Source organism: Hyperolius riggenbachi, chromosome 9 (genome assembly GCF_040937935.1).
Source record: "Hyperolius riggenbachi isolate aHypRig1 chromosome 9, aHypRig1.pri, whole genome shotgun sequence".
NCBI lineage: Eukaryota > Metazoa > Chordata > Amphibia > Anura > Hyperoliidae > Hyperolius > Hyperolius riggenbachi.
In genome coordinates, this window is record NC_090654.1 from 144492437 (window position 1) to 144510479 (window position 18043).

Sequence of the window (18043 nt, forward strand, 5' to 3'; positions counted from 1 at the left end):
GAGAACGGGCTGGTCCTAAACACGGCGAAAACTGTTGAGATGGTTGTTGATTTTAGAAAGCACGCCAACGCCCCCCCTCCAATCCGTATCGATGACAAAGAAGTTGAAAGAGTTCCCTGTGTCCGACTTCTGGGCACAACCATCTCCAACGACCTGAAGTGGAAGGCAAACACCACCTCCATCCAGAGGAAAGCACAGCAGAGGTTATTTTTTCTCCGTCAACTGAAGAAGTTCGGCATGTCCCCGAAACTTCTGACCAGCTTCTACTCTGCCACAATTGCATCTGTCCTCTGCTCTTCCATCCTAGTCTGGTATGCCAGCTCCTCCGCCAGCGACAGACACAAATTACAGAGAGTCATCAGATCAGCAGAGAGAATTATAGGAAAACTGCTACCCGCTCTGGACCTCCTCTACCACTCAAGGCTGAGCTCCAGAGCCTTGAGGATTGTAAATGACCCCTCACACCCAGGCAACCGTTTTTTCAGCCAGCTTCCTTTGGGCCGGAGGTATCGGTCCATCTACACCAGGACCACTAGACACAGAAATAGCTTCTTCCCCTCAGCTGTAAACTCACTAAATTCACTAAACTCTCACCACGCACTCCCCACCACAACGTAATCATGTTTTTGCCGCCACACATATCCTTCATACACCTTAGTGCCTTGTAAATATGCAATATTGGAATTTGTAAATTGGTAGTGAAAATTGAGTGTTGTTTGCTTGAATGTTTTCTCTGTATGAAATGTCTGATATAGTGCTGATCCTTTTTGATGTATTTTATGTACCCTACCCTACCTGTATCCTGTACGTGCCAAGTCCAATTCCGGGCACGACCCAGTCGTGCTTGGCGAAAATAAAAGATTCTGATTCTGATTAAAGTTTTATACATACCTGGGGCTTCCTCCAGCCGCCTTCAGGCTAATCAGACCCTCGTTGTCCTCCTCCGCCACCTGGATCTTCTGCTATGAGTCCAGGTACTTGAGCCAGTCTGGCGTAGTGCGCATGCACACACTCCACCGCCGGGAGCGTACTACACCTGCGCAGCACTGTTGCGCAGGTGCAGAACGCTCCTGGCTGTGGAAGCGGCATGCGGCTGGACTGCGCAGACTGGCTGAATTACCAGGACTCATAGCAGAAGATCCAGGTGGTGAAGGTGGACAGCGAGGGACTGATTAGCCTGAAGGGGGCTGGAAGAAGCCCCAGGTATGTATAACACTTATTTTCATCCTTCTCAAGTACCATTTAATGCGTAGTCACCAAACCAAATTTTAACAACATATCAAATTATTTGATTTCATGAGCAAAGAGAGTGTGCACATTTGCATAAATCAGAATCAACGCAGAATTATTTCCATCTCACTGACACAGCTACACATCAGGCTTTATACTTACAGCATAGCTGTTATTTCGTATCTTTAAGAGATTCCTATGTACACATCAAATATACAGTCACAATCAGATGTGTATATCTGACTTTAAAAATACGGGGACTGCTTTATTTAAGCAGCACCAGTAACTAATTTTGATTGGTTTATTTCAATTTTGTGGACTAAGCACAGCTATTACTGTATGTATAAATTATTTATGATGACTATTATCTGAGAAATAGAACATTTTATCATATTTTCTATTTTAATTACAGTTTAAATTCATTAGGAGTCGGAGCATTTTTTCCCGACTCCGACTCCAGGCACCTAAAATTGCCCCGACTCCACAGTCCTGGTTGAATGGAAGGGTACACAAATTATTCTTTGCGATTATGTATCCAGGGCTAAACTTTCAGCCTCACCATAACTGCTTCACTTGAATAATCAGACAACAATCTTGAACCAGAACAGGTACTGAACCCAACATTGATTCTACCACTACACAAAAAAACAAAAATGTGTGCTCGATTCAGTTTCACCTGACTATATACTGGCTAGGTAATCGTTTATTAGCTAATTAAGATCGCATTGCAAATGCCTAAGCATATGCACGCCATACGCAGGGTCTAAACTAACTTACTGCGTTCCCTGCAGAAGTTGGCACACGCAGAATCAGGGCTGTGGAGTCGGTACAAAAATCTTCTGACTCAGACTCCTCAGTTTCTGAAACCACGACTTCGACTCCAACTCCGACTCCGGGTGCCCAAAATTGCCCCAACTCCGACTCCACAGCCCTGCGCAGAATCCATTGCATCTCAACAGGAGCGCCGTGGGTAGGCCTCCTTTTGCTCCCAGGAAAAAAGGCGACCAGCGGCAACACCCCACAAACATCCACTGCTCAGCCAGTATTAGTCAGGTGAACCTGGATAGACCAGGTTCACCAGCCCTGGGGATGAGCTGTCTGCATTTCTGTGTTCCCCCCAGATGGAAGCTGCGCCGCCCCTGAGCAGTGGATGTTCGTGGGGTGTTGCCGCTGCTCACCTTTTCCTCGGAGCAAAAGGAGGCCTACCCACGGCACTCCTGTTGCGATGCAATGGATTTTTGCGTGTGTCAACTCCTGCAGGGAATGCGGTGAGTTAGTTTAGACCCTGCATATTCTGGCATGCATATGCTTAGGCATTTGCAATGCCATTTTAATTAGTCAATAGACGATTAGGCAGCCAGTATATAGTCAGCCAGTGGATAGAGCACACCTCTATTTTTCTACACGTGCAGACACTTTAAAGGATACCCGAACAAAACATCCACTAAGCCTGGTACAAACTCAATTATGATTGGCCAATCACTGACCAATTGTACTGCCTCTATGTAATGTGAGAGCTTACCTATACAATCTGTTCATAGCATTCAAAATCTGTTGAATCTCCAATTACATATAATGGGTAAAATTGGTCAATTATTGGCAAATCATAATCATAACTGAAAGTATATACCAGGCTATAGAACAAGACTTGAGAGATGTGGGCATAGTTTCATAAGCTTACCACGCTTTCTGTATCAGTTCGAAGAGGCTCCATTCATGTGTCATAGACTCTGTTAGCAGTCGCGCCTTTCTAAGTTGGCAACGCATGACCCAGAAAGCCTTGCTCAGTGCATTCACAGTAATTACTAAGCTCTGTGAGTGCACTTGAGCCACACCCACAGCGTGCACATGCTTCCATCACATTTGTCTGAATTACTGTCAGGGCTGTGGAGTCGGAGTCGTGGAGTCGGGCAATTTTGGGTGCCTGGAGTCGGAGTCGGAGAAAAATGCACCGACTCCGACTCCTAATGAATTTGTAACTGTAATTATAATAGAAAATATGATAAAATGTTCTATTTCTCAGATAATAGTCATTAAAAATAATGTATATATACAGTATATATACAGTAATAGCTGTGCTTAGTCCACAAAAATGAAATAAACCAATCAAAATTAGTTACTTGTGCTGCTTCAATAAAACAGTCCCCGTATTTTTAAGGTCAGATATACATATCTGATTGTGACTGTATATATGATGTGTACACAGGAATCTCATATATACTAAATAACATCTATGCTGTAAGAATAAAGCCTGATGTGTAGCCGTGTCACTAATAGAGATGGTCAATGAGATGGAAATAATTCTGCATTGATGCTGATTTATGCAAATGTATGCACTCCCTTTGCTGATGAAATCAAATAATTTGATATGTTGTTAAAATTTGGTTTGGTGACTACAAATTAAAGGGTAACTGAGACGGATGAAAAGTAAAGTTTTATACATTCCTGGGGCTTCCTCCAGCCCCCTTCAGGCTAATCAGTCCCTCGCTGTCCTCTACCACCCGGATCTTCTGCTATGAGTCCTGGTAATTCAGCCAGTCAGCGCTGTCCGGCCGCATGCTGCTCCCACAGCCAGGAACATTCTGCACCTGCGCAATAGTGCTGCACAGGTGTAGTATGCTCCTGGCGGCGGAGTGTGTGCATGCGCACTACGCCCGACTGGCTCAAGTACCTGGACTCATAGCAGAAGATCAAAGTGGTGGAGGAGGACAACGAGGGACTGATTATCCTGAAGGCCGCTGGAGGAAGCCCCAGGTATGTATAAAACTTTAATTTCATCTGTCTCAGGTTTACTTTGTTACACAGTAGTACTATACTCTACATATGCACTCCCCACAGAGCTGCAGGGAATCCACTGAGAATGCTGTGCACATTGAACACAGAGGTGTTGTCTGTTTACAATCTCCTCATTCCCCTGCAGAGTACCTGCACATCATTCTTACATGCACCCACACTTACATTGCCTAGGGCCTGATAGATGTTCTTTGTTCCGGTTTGTACCTTTTACAAGTACTCTTACCAAGGACTAGTTTTAGTCTAAAGGGAATAAATATAGTAGTCTACATATACTTCTCACTTCAGTTGTCTTGTAAAATTCCTAAGCGTTGGCAGTTAAGAGACGAATTTCATGTTACATACTTTTAATCAACAAAATTGTAATATGCAAATTAGAGGAGTCGGAGTCGAGGAGTCGGAGGAATCCTAAACTGAGGAGTCGGAGTCGGTGGATTTTTAACCAACTTCACAGCCCTGATTACTGTGCACAGCAAAACCTTCCAGGTCAAGGGTCACCGACTTAGAAAGTTGCAGCCGCTAACAGAGCCTGTGACAAAAGAAAAAACACAGAACCCCTCGGAACTATACATAAAGTGTGGTAAGCCTATGAAACCATGTCCACATCTGTCACCAGCCTCACTTTAACAGTTATGGTTCGGCTTGGGTATCCTTTAAAATGTACCTTTACCTCTGAGCTCCAGCGCAGTACCAGCGTCCCCCTCTGGCTCACTAGCAGAGGCCAATCGGGTCAGCTCTAGATGCCTGCGCAGTACAGCGGACCCAATTGGGCTTGGTTATTTTTGCCTGAGTCTGAGGAGGAAGCTGGTACAGACTGAGGTGATACAAGGCAACTTTTGGATGCAGCATGCCAGAAGCCAGGTAATTGCGTTCAGTATATCATATGTACTGCATGCGCAGTGTGAAAAACTTTGAGCATTGTTAGTTTGTGCAAATATAGTATCACATACAATAAAATGGAAAAATACATTTACAAACCAGGAAATTAGTGGTGACCAGCTACAAAACAAATGCAAGGAATTCCAACAGTGAATAAGAGGTATACATTGACAGTGGGAGAGATGGGTTTAAATTTGACAGAACTAGAGGAAGATGGATGAGGCTTACACAGTGTTGCAAACATGAGGGCACTTTGAGGGAACGAGATGGGGATACATCGTGGCTAACAGTAATATGATAATACCCAGGGGCAAATACATGAAAGGGAGGATATGAAACTATTCTAAACAAAGAGAAGACGATCAAAAGTACACAATTGATGATGGGAAACATGTAATTGCAATGTTGGGGTAATAATGGTTCTCTGCAGGAAGGCAATAAAAAGGCAATGTGATAATGGACTGCATATGAAATTCGAATGATAGGTGAGACACTGCTTGGGATACATTGTACAGACACTGTGAAGTAAAATGTGTAGGGACACTAAAATGTAACCTTTACATTCCTAGTAGTTTGGGTCACCCTGAGCTGCTTAGTTACTCTGTCTCACTAAAATGTAACAATCATAATAGCCCACAGTCATGAGGTACCTCTAGGACTATATATCGCCACAATCAATTGCAACTCACCTCCACCCTCCCGTCACTGCGCTTAGCCAGCTTCGTGGCCTCCTTTCCCGCCTTTCGGCGTCCCTCCGGCTCACAAGCTGCAACTCCCGACGATTACTTCATACAGGCAAACTTTAGGCCACAGCAAGATGGCGGCAACACCAGCGGAAGGAGAACGTGCTGCAATCAGCTAGCGGAGGAATCCAACATTGAACTTTACGCGATCCGTACTGCTGCCAGGACACAATTCGTATGCGGCTGCGCACTGTGACTTCCTCTGTCTGACCGGTTTCCCTAGCAACTGTTCTAGACCTGGGCGAGTCACATGACGTCACCCTGTAGCAAAGCTAATTGTAATTTCACATCGCAAAGTTTTGTGTGCATGTTACTGGTACAGTATTGTCACTTCATTTGTACGCAACGCATTTTTTTGTGTGCATGTTCCTTGTACAGTATTGTCACTTCATTCGTTTTGTACAGATTTGAATTGTAGCTCGTCTGAATGGTGTCACCTTTTATTTGTATAGTTTACAGTTCTGATCTAGTGTTAATCAAATATATCGACCAGAATTAGACCAGACTTCTGTATCATCATGTTTGCTACTCTACCTTCATCCTGGACTGACACCATCTTTTTGTTTTAGGACCTGTTTCCACTACACGCAGATTGGATGCAGAATGGATGCAGAAAAACTGACTCCAATGAATGCCTATGGGAAAATCTGCAGCAGAAGAATCGCGTTTAGTGGAAACAGGCCCATAGGCAGGGACGGATTAGTACTCTTTACCGCCCAAGGCCACTGTCACCAGCCGCCCCCCTTCAGTATAGGTAGCGAGGTGACCCCTCCACCCTTCCCTCCAGTATAGGTAGCCTGATGACCCTCCCCCCTTCCCTCCAGTGTAGGTAGCCAGATGACCCCTCCCCCCTTTCCTTCCAGTATAGGTAGCCAGATGACTCCTTTTCCCACCTCCCCACCTTTCAGTATGGGTAGCCAGTTCACCTTCACACCGCAGCAGCCATCAGTGTCACTCATTTCTCCGCTCGTCTCCAGTGCAGAAGCTTCCTCTTCCTTTCCATCTCCAATGCTGCCCAAGTCCATAGCCGCCGGCTACAATGCAAACGTGCACAGAGAGCAAGGTGGCTGCTGCACAGGCAGCTAGTGGCAGAGTACCCCAGTCAAGCACTCGCCTGATCTCCCTACATTGCAGCATTCGCAAGCTTGCAAATGCTACAACAGCTTAGCCTGCTGCTTTGGTGCCCTAGCTCCTGTGGTGCCCTAGGCCATGGCCTAGGAAGCCTTGGCCTAAATCCAGCCCTGCCCATAGGCATTCATTGGAGTCAGTTTTTCTGCATCCAATCTGCGTGTAGTGGAAACAGGCCCTATAAGATAGCTCTGCTTACTTTCTGCCCGCCTATGATCTGCAGTTCAATGCAATCTGCATAAAATCTTTCTATGAATGGTACTGCCGTCTGCTCTCCTTTGATCTGTTTCATGCATAAAATCTTTCTATGAATGATATATTCAGCTGCTATGCTTTGTATTGCCGCTATACCTAGCTTACCATAGATATCTCAGTACAAATATATCATTGGTTAACGTCTGATCTTTAGTCCACATCTCTGGTACTTTTCCTAATTGTCATCCTATTTGTTAGTGTAATGGTTAAAGGAAACCTAAACCGAAATGAAACAAAAAGTTTCACTTACCTGGGGCTTCTATCAGCCCCCCGAAGCCACCCTGTGCCCGCACGTCTCCGTGCTATTCTCTGGTCCCCCGCTGTAGCTAAGTTTCATTTCTGAGCTGTGCACGTCCACCGCATGTCGCCAGTAGTGCACAGCACAGACGCAGTAGGAGAAAATCGTTTATGAAACTTAGCTACAGTGGGGAACTGGAGGATCATACGGAAACGGCGCAGGCACAGGGGGCTGGTAGAAGCTCCAGGTAAGTGAAACTTTTTTTTTGGTTTAGGTTCACTCTAAGGGTTTTGCCTCTGATACAAGTAACCTGGGTTCAAATCTCAGCTCTTCCTGTTTAGCATGCCAGCACCTATTCAGTAAGGAGTCATTAAGCTGGACTCCCTAACACTGCTACTGCCTATTGAAAGCCTAGTGGCTGCAGCTCAAGCACTTTGAGTCCGCCTTTGAGTCCGCCAGGAGAAAAGGGCAATATAAATGTGTCTTGTTTATCTGGGACCAGTCAGGGCCCGTTTCCACTTGTGCCGCTCGCATCAGGGAGACGCGCGGCGGCACTTCCGGGTGTGCGGGATCGCAGGCGAATCCCATGAGCCGTGCCAGGAAACTGCGGATTCGAAGCGGTTTCAGCTCCAGTGGAAACAGGCCCTCAGTCTCCTTTAAAGGCCCATACCCACGACACAATTTTTTACAATGAATTCATTTTTGAGTTTTTTGCTATATTGCAGAAACAGCTCTAACTATACTGGCCAATGATATTCTTACAGCTAAATCCAAAGGCCATTATCCACACTCATCCTTTTTTTTTTTCAAAACGTTTTTATTAGTTTTTCATATGAAGAACAACATCTTGATACTCTCCAACTGGTTACATGACAATAGAACCAAGACAGATGAAAAATAATTTGTAGCCCAAAGTCATTGCATAATGTCCCGTACTTGTGACCACGCATTGCCAAACGGATAATACCCCCCCCCCCCCCTCACCCCCCTCATCCCTCATACCCCCACCCTCCCCAGTTTCATTGCTCTCTCTCAAATCTACTAATACTTGAGTCTAATAGAAGTGATCCAGTCCAATAGTTCATCTCTCCTGGTGGGATAGCCAAGAGAATGTAGGGTTTTCATTTCTTAAAGAATCGTTTAGTTCCTTTGTCAACATGTAGAGTGGCATCCAATCTATCCAGTTTCATCAAATATGACATCTCGTCATGCAAGTATGATATGGAGGATGGAGTGGAGTAGATCCATCTGTTAAAAATGGATTTTCTGGCTGCCAGGAGGGTGAGATGTGCCACATCTGAAATGGAGAATCACAATGCCTCTAAGAAATCACAAGGCCTATAAGAAAGAGAAGACCTCACCCGAGAATACAGTACCTATATATATACGGGAAGTTCCAAACACCATGAAAGAGATCAGCATTCAGCAATTTACATTTTGGACAAGCATTTACACAATTCATTGGAGGGATGTTGTATTTGATATCAAATGCATATTTTGCCTTGTGCATCAATAATAGATGAGATTCCCTCAATTTCTCACTTATAATGAGTCTACGAATGGTATTTTTTCCCTCCAGCAAATTCTCTCTCAGCAGCTCGTCATTGAAATGTTTTCCCCAGCCTTTAAAAATGTGAGAGACCTTATTGGCCGCGTGTAATTGTGCCAAAGCACCCTGGAGATCCAACATTGACAGGTTTTTTTTGGCCTGGCATCAAAAACTTGTCAAAAGGGGTCAGGTGGTTATATTCGCAAGATTCAACTTGACAAAAGATTTAAGTTGGGCGTACATGAGGAAGTGGCTGGAGGGATTGAAAACATTTTTTCACACTCATCCATCTTGATCTGTCATCAGTGTTTAATACTGTATTGACCATACCTTAAAGGGACAGTGGACACAGCTTAAAAATGGAATCTGAACTTATCTGGGGCTTTCTCTAGCCCCCCGTAGTCTGTGAAGTCCCTCTGCATCCTTTGGGCTACCTCTGTTCTTCCGCTGGTGGTTCCATTAGCCGCGTAACTTCACAAGGAGTAGTGCACAACTGTGCATGTGTGGCCCTGCAGCCTGCCTGTCTCGCTCGCGTGCCAGCTGGCAGAAGATTTCTGCGTTTGCAAAGTTCTTTCTTTCGAGAACCGTGTGCGCGCAGAAAGCTCACTGGCACGCGAGCGAGAGAGGCCGAGCATGAACTGCTGTGCACTACTCCTGGCGAAGTGATGTGGCTAACAGAGCCATCAGCGGAAGATCGGAGGAGGCCTAAAGGACACAGTAGGACCTCATGGGCTACAGGTCATTGGAGAAAGCCCCAGGTAAGTTCATATTCCATTTTTAAGTTGTGTTCAGGGTCCCTTTAAAGGACAACTATCAAAGCTTGTGTTTTGCCTCAAAACCTGTCATATAGTGGAGCAGGAGCAATATAGGGATGAAACATAGGAAAGGCAAACAGCGAGTTGAAGACTCCTGAGTGCACACATGCGGCTTTAGCACAGTCTTGAGGGGAGAGAGCAAATTTCAAAATGCCATTGGTGAAAATGTTACAAATACCGGAGACCCCTGCAAGATGGCATATTCTACTCCTCAGCGCTAACTATCATTCTATGGGACTCAATTTAAATGAAAAAAAGGTAATAGAAGCATTTAAAAAGAAAAAAAAAGCTAGTTTTCATCCCACTACTGCTCCACTATATGTTAGGTGCCCCAGACCATTCCCTACCATCAGTAAAAGCAGCTCACAGTACCGGTGCATTTTTGCCTTTGGGAGTGTTACATTTTCACAGCTTGTAATTCTTCTCTACTTTATCCAAAATAGACAATCTTGGTATTGTTTTTTTCAGAACGGATAGGGCTTTATGCTAACATTAAATGTTTAATTCCACATATTTGTAACGATCGGTGAAGCACAGAGAGCCTTAATCAATGCCTTGTGTTCAACCAGCACTCGATTGACATTATCCACCAAAGTGGCAAGTTCCCCCAGAGGACCAGTGCGTGGGTCCATTTTGTTTTTAGGTCTGGCGTTCTGTAATGATCGGTGAAGCACAGAGAGGATCTGATTACCGGTGATCTGCAGTATCACTGGGAATACAGATGGATACCAGATTATAAGTGATCTGCAGTATCACCGATAATCCGATATACCAGCTAACCTCTGTTCACCTGAGTAGAGTGTAGTGTTTGGTGTAACAGTAACACTTAGAGGACTAGGCCTCAGCGCAGTAAGGAGTACTGCACGGATTCCTTCCGAAGACCTGAACTCTCCAAGACGGGAGGAGTCAGGCTGAGAGTAGGAAGGATTGTCTGAAAGTGACACTCTGGAGGAAGTGTCACTAACAAGACAGGGAACTGCCTTCAATAGTAAGGTCGGTTCTCGAGGTCGGACAAGCCAGGTCGTAAACACACGGACAGATAAAGTACAGATTCAGAAGGCAGAGGCGGAGTCTAAGGTACAAGCAGGGTTCGGCAACAGGGTATCAGATATATCGAGGTACAAGATCAGGATGCAGAAGCAGAGTCTAAGGACGAGCCAGGGTTCGGCAACAGAGTGTCAGAATGGCAAGGGACAAGATCAGAGTTCAGGAGGATAGTCAGACAGGCAAAGGGTCATAACAGAAAATCACAATCAAACTAGTACTTTAAGCTATCAGCAGAATCTAGCTAAGTGTAGGATTACAGCTCCAGCTGGTCCCGGCACACTTAAGGATCTGACTAAGGGTCTGAGTGCTCCCACGTTGTGTTCGCAACGCCAGACAACCAGCAACTGAACATCCTGCAGTATATATACACATAAAGCTGCCCAGCACCTCCCTAAGTGCTGGACCAATGAAAAGTGAAGCCAGCGTCAGCTGACCAGCCTGGTCAGCTGACTCACTTCTGGCTGTCATATAATCCCTGCCTGAGTGCGCGCGCGCGCGTCACTCTAAACCTGGAGGGACTATGTGTCCCAGCCACACCAGCACCGCTCTGCGGTGCTTCTGCAATGGGGCCATGCGCGCTAACCCCACGCGGCGGTTTTTCCGCGCTCCGCCATGCCGGTGGAGACGGCTGCCTCCCCGTGCTCTGCCACGCCGGTACCCATTGTCTCTCCTCAATGCCATACCCTTTCCAATGCACCAGATATTGTACTGAGTTTTGTACAATGCGTGAATCTAATATCTTTTCCACCTCGTACTCAGGTTGGTCATCTATCATCACAGGAGGAGGAGGAGTAGGGCCCACATGAACTGCCGGTTTGAGCAGGGACACGTGAAATGATCTCACCCCACGCATGCTGGCGGGAAGATCAACGGCATAAGTAACGTTGATTTTTTTTGTCACAGAAAATGGACCCACAAACCTGGGGCCCAGTTTGGCAGATGGCTGTTTCAGGGTCAAGTGACGTGTGGACACCCAGACTAAATCCCCTGGCTGAAACTTCCATTCCAAGGAACGTTTCTTGTCCGCTTGACCCTTTTGACTTTGAAATGCCTTCTGCAAATTCTCTTTAACCATTCCCCAATTGTCCCTGAGTGACCTCTGCCAATCCTCCAGTGCTGGAAACGGAGTAGAGGCCACTGGCAATGGGAAGAACTTAGGCAACCTCCCGTTTACTATCTGGAATGGAGAGAACCCCGAGGAGGAACTTTTCAAGTTATTGTGTGCAAACTCCGCGAAAGGCAAGAACTTGACCCAATCGTTCTGTGCCTCAGCAACATAACACCTCAAAAATTGTTCCAAAGCCTGATTGACCCTTTCCGTTTGCCCATTGGTCTGTGGGTGGTAGCCTGACAAGAATGACAGCTCCATGCCCATTTGATGATAAAATGCCCTCCAAAATCCGGACACAAATTGGACTCCCCTATCTGACACAATGTTTTCCGGAATGCCATGCAACCGGAAGACGTGAACGATGAACAATTCGTCCAGTTCCTGAGCCGAGGGGAGTCCTTTCAGGGGCACAAAATGGGCCATTTTGCTTAAGCGGTCGACTACCACCCAAATGACCGACATGCCTTCAGACCTGGGCAATTCCCCCACAAAATCCATGGACAGATGGGTCCATGGCTCGCTTGGGGTGGGCAAAGGCTGTAACCTTCCCACAGGTGCCAGCCGGGAGGGTTTACTTTTAGCACATACCGCACATTCCCTGACAAATTCCTTGCAGTCTGTGGCCAAGGAAGGCCACCAAGCACACCTGGCAATCAGATCCTGCGTTCTGGCAGCACCAGGGTGACCCGCATTCTTATGGCCGTGAAACATTTGTAAAACCTGTAGACGAAAAGGCAGTGGGATAAACAAAACCCCCTCAGGTTTTCCCTCAGGGACATCCTGCTGAAAGGGACCCAGAACCTTTGTCCAATCCTCCCAGGTCTCTTTGGCTGTTAACACTAACCTCTGCGGGATGATGGACTCAGGAGCGGGGGGCTGTGCTGTCTCTAATTCGAAACATCTGGACAGGGCATCTACCTTGATGTTTTTGCTGCCTGGAGTGTACGTGATAATGAATCTGAACCTCGTAAAAAATAAAGACCAACGGGCCTGACGGGGACTCAGTCTCTTAGCCCCCTCGATGTATTCCAAATTCTTGTGATCAGTGTAAACCGTGATTGTATGTTCTGCCCCTTCTAACCAATGGCGCCATTCTTCGAATGCCAATTTAATGGCCAGAAGTTCCCGGTTGCCTATGTCGTAGTTTTTCTCTGCCGGTGAAAACCTTCGGGAAAAATAAGCGCATGGGTGTAATCTGCCCTGCAACCCTGACCGCTGAGACAGCACCGCCCCCACCCCAACCTCCGAGGCGTCAACCTCCACAATAAAGGGAAAGGACGTGTCTACATGTCTCAAAATAGGCGCTGAGCAAAACAATTTTTTCAAGTGAGAAAAGGCTGCCACAGCCTCAGGGGACCAGTGGTTGGTATCTGCCCCCTTTTTCGTGAGACTGGTAAGGGGGGCAATTATCGTGGAGTACCCCTTTATGAACCTCCTATAGTAGTTCGCAAAACCCAAAAATCTCTGCAGGGGCTTCAACCCTTGGCTAAAACTTAATGCTGACAAAACTGGGGTTCTTGTTATCGAGGGCCAAGGCTCAACAGCAAAGCAGCCCAAGTCTCAACCAACACCGCTAAGGATAGGGAGCTCAGACCTGAACAACTCAGACTGTGTGCGCAGCCTGGGAGTACTGATTGATGGGAAATTAAGCTTCAGGAATCAAATCTCAGCTGTTGTGAAACATTCCTTCTTTCACCTAAGGAATATTGCAAGGATTAAACACCTAATTCCTTCAGAGGATCTTCCAACCCTAGTTCATGCCTTCGTCACATCAAGGTTAGACTACTGCAACGTCCTCTACACAGGCCTGCATAAGAAAGACTTACGCCGCCTGCAATTAGTACAGAATGCCGCCGCAAGGATGTTAACGAGCCAACCCCGCCATTGCCACATAACACCAACCCTGAGCTCACTCCACTGGCTACCGATAAAATGGAGAATTCTGTTTAAGATTGGCCTACTGACATTCAAATCCTTGCACAATCTGGGCCCTGGATACCTGAAGGACTTGTTGCAACTACATCACACCCCCCACAATCTTAGATCAAAAGGACGTAACACCTTGGTCACCCCCAGAGTCCACCTCAAAACCTTTGGAGACAGAGCCTTTTGTCATGCTGCCCCTACACTTTGGAACTCCCTGCCACACCCAATCAGGACAGCTCCATCCCTGGAAGCATTTAAGTCTAAACTGAAAACCTACCTCTTCAGTCTGGCATTCATGAACATCTGACTATCTCCTCTGTAACACAACCCAGCCTGCAACCCTGTATTAATCTGAGACACAGCTATGCGCTTTGAGTCCTATGAGAGGAAAGCGCTTTACAAATGTTATTATATTGTATTGTATTGTAACCCCACTGGCTGTGGCCATTCCAGAACAGCTGTGACCTTGGCAGGATCCATTGACAGGCCTGAGGTGGAAATCACATACCCTAAAAACGTGACAGTGGTCACCTCGAAAATATACTTCTCCACCTTGGCATAAAGCATATTTTGCCTCAATTTGTCTAACACAAATTTAACGTGGACCCTGTGCTCGGAGAGGTTGTTGGAATAGATTAGTATATCGTCGAGGTATACCAGCACAAATCTACCCCACACCTCCCTGAATACCTCGTTGATTAATTCTTGGAAGACGGCTGGCGCATTGCACAACCCGAAGGGCATCACTAAGTACTCGTAATGCCCGTCGGGTGTGTTGAAGGCCGTCTTCCATTCATCGCCCTTTCTAATGCGGATCAGGTTGTATGCACCCCTCAGATCTAACTTTGAAAAGATCTTAGCGTTTGTGACCTGCGTGAACAAATCATCTATCAATGGTAACGGATAACGATTCTTCACCGTGATTTTATTCAGGCCACGGTAGTCGATGCAAGGTCGAAGCCCCCCGTCTTTTTTCTTAACAAAAAAGAAACCGCCCCCGCAGGTGACCGGGAGGGGCGAATGAACCCTTTGGCTAGATTGTCACGAATATACTCCTGCATCGCCATTTTCGCTGGTCCAGACAAACTATACAGGTGACCCCTAGGGGGCATACAACCGGCACGGAGATCGATGGGGCAATCGAAAGGGCGATGAGGAGGTAACTTGTCAGCAGCCTTGGGACAGAAATCATCCGAGAACTCGGAGTATTGCTCAGGAACACCCTCCACATGAAACTTGGTCTGACCTAATGTCACTTTCCCTAGACACTGCTGGGAACAGAAGTCTGACCAACTAGTTAATTGTCCTGCAGCCCAATTAATCTGTGGCGAATGGAGCTGCAGCCAGGGCATACCTAAAACAATTGTGGAGGTAGTCATGTGTAATACAAAAAAACTTAAACTTTCTTTATGCAGAACCCCAATAGTGACTTCCACCTCTGGTGTCTGAGACAGCGGACGGTCCATTTGAAGCGGGGAGTCGTCCACAGCAGTAACCTGGATAGGTAGTCTTACTGGGGTGAGTGGAATGCCCAACTTCTCTGCAAACTCGGAACATATAAAATTAGCCGCAGAGCCTGAATCAACAACGGCCTCCGTGGCTTCAGATTTGTCCCCCCACATAATCGTACAAGGAAGGAGCAAACGTTTTTCTTTTAGGGGTATGAGTTGGGCGCCTAGGGTGCTACCCCTTACAACTCCTAGGCGGTAGCGTTTCCCGGCTTATTCGGCTTAGGACAGTCTCGTACCCTATGCCCCCCTTCACCACAGTACAAATATAATTGTTCAGACATTCTCCGTCTTCTCTCCACTTGGGTCAGCTTAGACCGACCGATCTGCATCGGCTCAGGTGGAGGCAAGACCGGAGAAGATGAGACAGAAGGAGATGGAGTTACTGGGGGGGAGCAGCGGGAGGTGCTGCGTAAGAAGTCAACCTGACACGATGACTGCCCCTAGTCTGTCTCTGATGGCGTAGCCTTCGGTCGATTCGAATGGCCGAAGAGATGGCCTCATCAACTGTTTTGGGCTCGGGTTGACTTAACATTAGGTCGGAGACCTCATCCGACAACCCAGACAGGAAATAATCCAACAGGGCATAGGTGTCATATCTAGCCGTAACTGACCACCTACGAAATTCGGCCGCGTAATCTTCGACTGGACCCTTTCCTTGCCGTAAGAGCTTAAGCTTCCGCTCAGAGGTCGCAGCAAGGTCTGGGTCGTCGTAGATTACTGCCATGGCTTTAAAGAATTCCTCTACCGAGGTCAGGGCTGTATCCTCGGGGGGCAGGCTATACGCCCAAGTCTGAGAGTCACCGGACAACAAGGTTTTGATAAACGTGATTCTCTGGCCCTCGGAACCAGAGGATCGGGGTCTCAATTCAAAATATGATAACACTGTACTCCTAAAATTGCGGAAGTCAGATCTGTGGCCTGAGAACCATTCAGGAATGGGCATGCGTATGTCCAGGCTAGGAGGGGACCGCACCTCGTACTGACCCTGACAGAGCCTTAATCAATGCCTTGTGTTCAACCAGCACTCGATTGACATTATCCACCAATGTGGCAAGTTCCCCCAGAGGACCAGTGCGTGGGTCCATTTTGTTTTTAGGTCTGGCGTTCTGTAATGATCGGTGAAGCACAGAGAGGATCTGATTACCGGTGATCTGCAGTATCACTGGGAATACAGATGTATACCAGATTATAAGTGATCTGCAGTATCACCGATAATCCGATATACCAGCTAACCTCTGTTCACCTGAGTAGAGTGTAGTGTTTGCTGTAACAGTAACACTTAGAGGACTAGGCCTCAGCGCAGTAAGGAGTACTGCACGGATTCCTTCCGAAGACCTGAACTCTCCAAGACGGGAGGAGTCAGGCTGAGAGTAGGAAGGATTGTCTGAAAGTGACACTCTGGAGGAAGTGTCACTAATAAGACGGGGAACCGCCTTCAATAGTAAGGTCGGTTCTCGAGGTCGGACAAGCCAGGTCGTAAACACACGGACAGATAAAGTACAGATTCAGAAGGCAGAGGCGGAGTCTAAGGTACAAGCAGGGTTCGGCAACAGGGTATCAGATATATCGAGGTACAAGATCAGGATGCAGAAGCAGAGTCTAAGGACGAGCCAGGGTTCGGCAACAGAGTGTCAGAATGGCAAGGGACAAGATCAGAGTTCAGGAGGATAGTCAGGCAGGCAAAGGGTCATAACAGAAAATCACAATCAAACTGGTACTTTAAGCTATCAACAGAATCTAGCTAAGTGTAGGATTACAGCTCCAGCTGGTCCCGGCACACTTAAGGACCTGACTAAGGGTCTGAGTGCTCCCACGTTGTGTTCGCAACGCCAGACAACCAGCAACTGAACATCCTGCAGTATATATACACATAAAGCTGCCCAGCACCTCCCTAAGTGCTGGACCAATGAAAAGTGAAGCCAGCGTCAGCTGACCAGCCTGGTCAGCTGACTCACTTCTGGCTGTCATATAATCTCTGCCTGAGTGTGCGCGCGCGCGCGTCACTCTAAACCTGGAGGGACTATGTGTCCCAGCCACACCAGCACCGCTCTGCGGTGCCTCTGCAATGGGGCCATGCGCGCTAACCGCCGCGTCCAACGCGGCGGTTTTTGCGCGCTCCGCCATGCCCTGCACGGGGACAGCCGCCTCAGACTAAGTGGAGACGGCTGCCATGCCGTGCGCGGAAAGAGCCGCCTCCTATTGACTTATGGCGGCGGCTCTTCCGCGTTTCTTAACAATATTACAACAAAACAATAAATCCATAAAAACACCACATTTTGAGAAAAAAAAATGTTTTTTCTCTTTGACGCTACAAAAAAATATTTTATCCTCCCTGGCATTCAATTTCCCCAGGACTTCTTTGCAAAAAGTGATCCAATTACTTTTCATAACCTTTTTTTTCCTGTAACTTGCCAAAATGTGTCAAGCAAGTGTCTAGTATACTCGTACAGTGCAGGAGAGTATTGAAGTGTATGCACGTCAATACTGTTTACAGCATGTTTTGTATTGACATGTATAACCGTCAATACCGCTAAGGAGGTTAAAAGGGGAGTTAAAATGTATTTTGCTCCTAAAACTATTTTTTCAATATCTCCTGAATGTAGAGACACCAAATTTGTGTACCGTATATACTCGCATACAAGCCGAATTTTTGACCCCCAAAAAGTGGGTCAAAAGTTGGGGGGTCGGTTTGTATGCGAGTCTGGTGGTAGTGGCCGCCGCTACCCACGCGGCCGCCGCTACCGCTGCAATTACCTTACCCGGCGCCGCTTCTTCTATTCCCCTCCTGTCCGGCTTCATAATTCACAGCAGCGCTCTT

At 46.9% G+C, this 18043-nt stretch overlaps 1 protein-coding gene across 2 annotated transcripts in view; it reads right to left on the reverse strand.

Annotated features, from left to right (window-relative positions):
* LOC137532743 (GA-binding protein subunit beta-2-like) overlaps nt 1-5826 on the reverse strand; it is a 433369-nt gene extending 427543 nt beyond the window's left edge. For both annotated transcript variants that reach the window (XM_068253596.1, XM_068253597.1), the window contains exon 1: nt 5592-5826. The gene's annotated coding sequence lies outside the window, so the exon portion shown is untranslated. The remainder of the gene's footprint in view (nt 1-5591) is intronic.
* Between the last annotated feature and the right edge of the window lie 12217 nt (nt 5827-18043).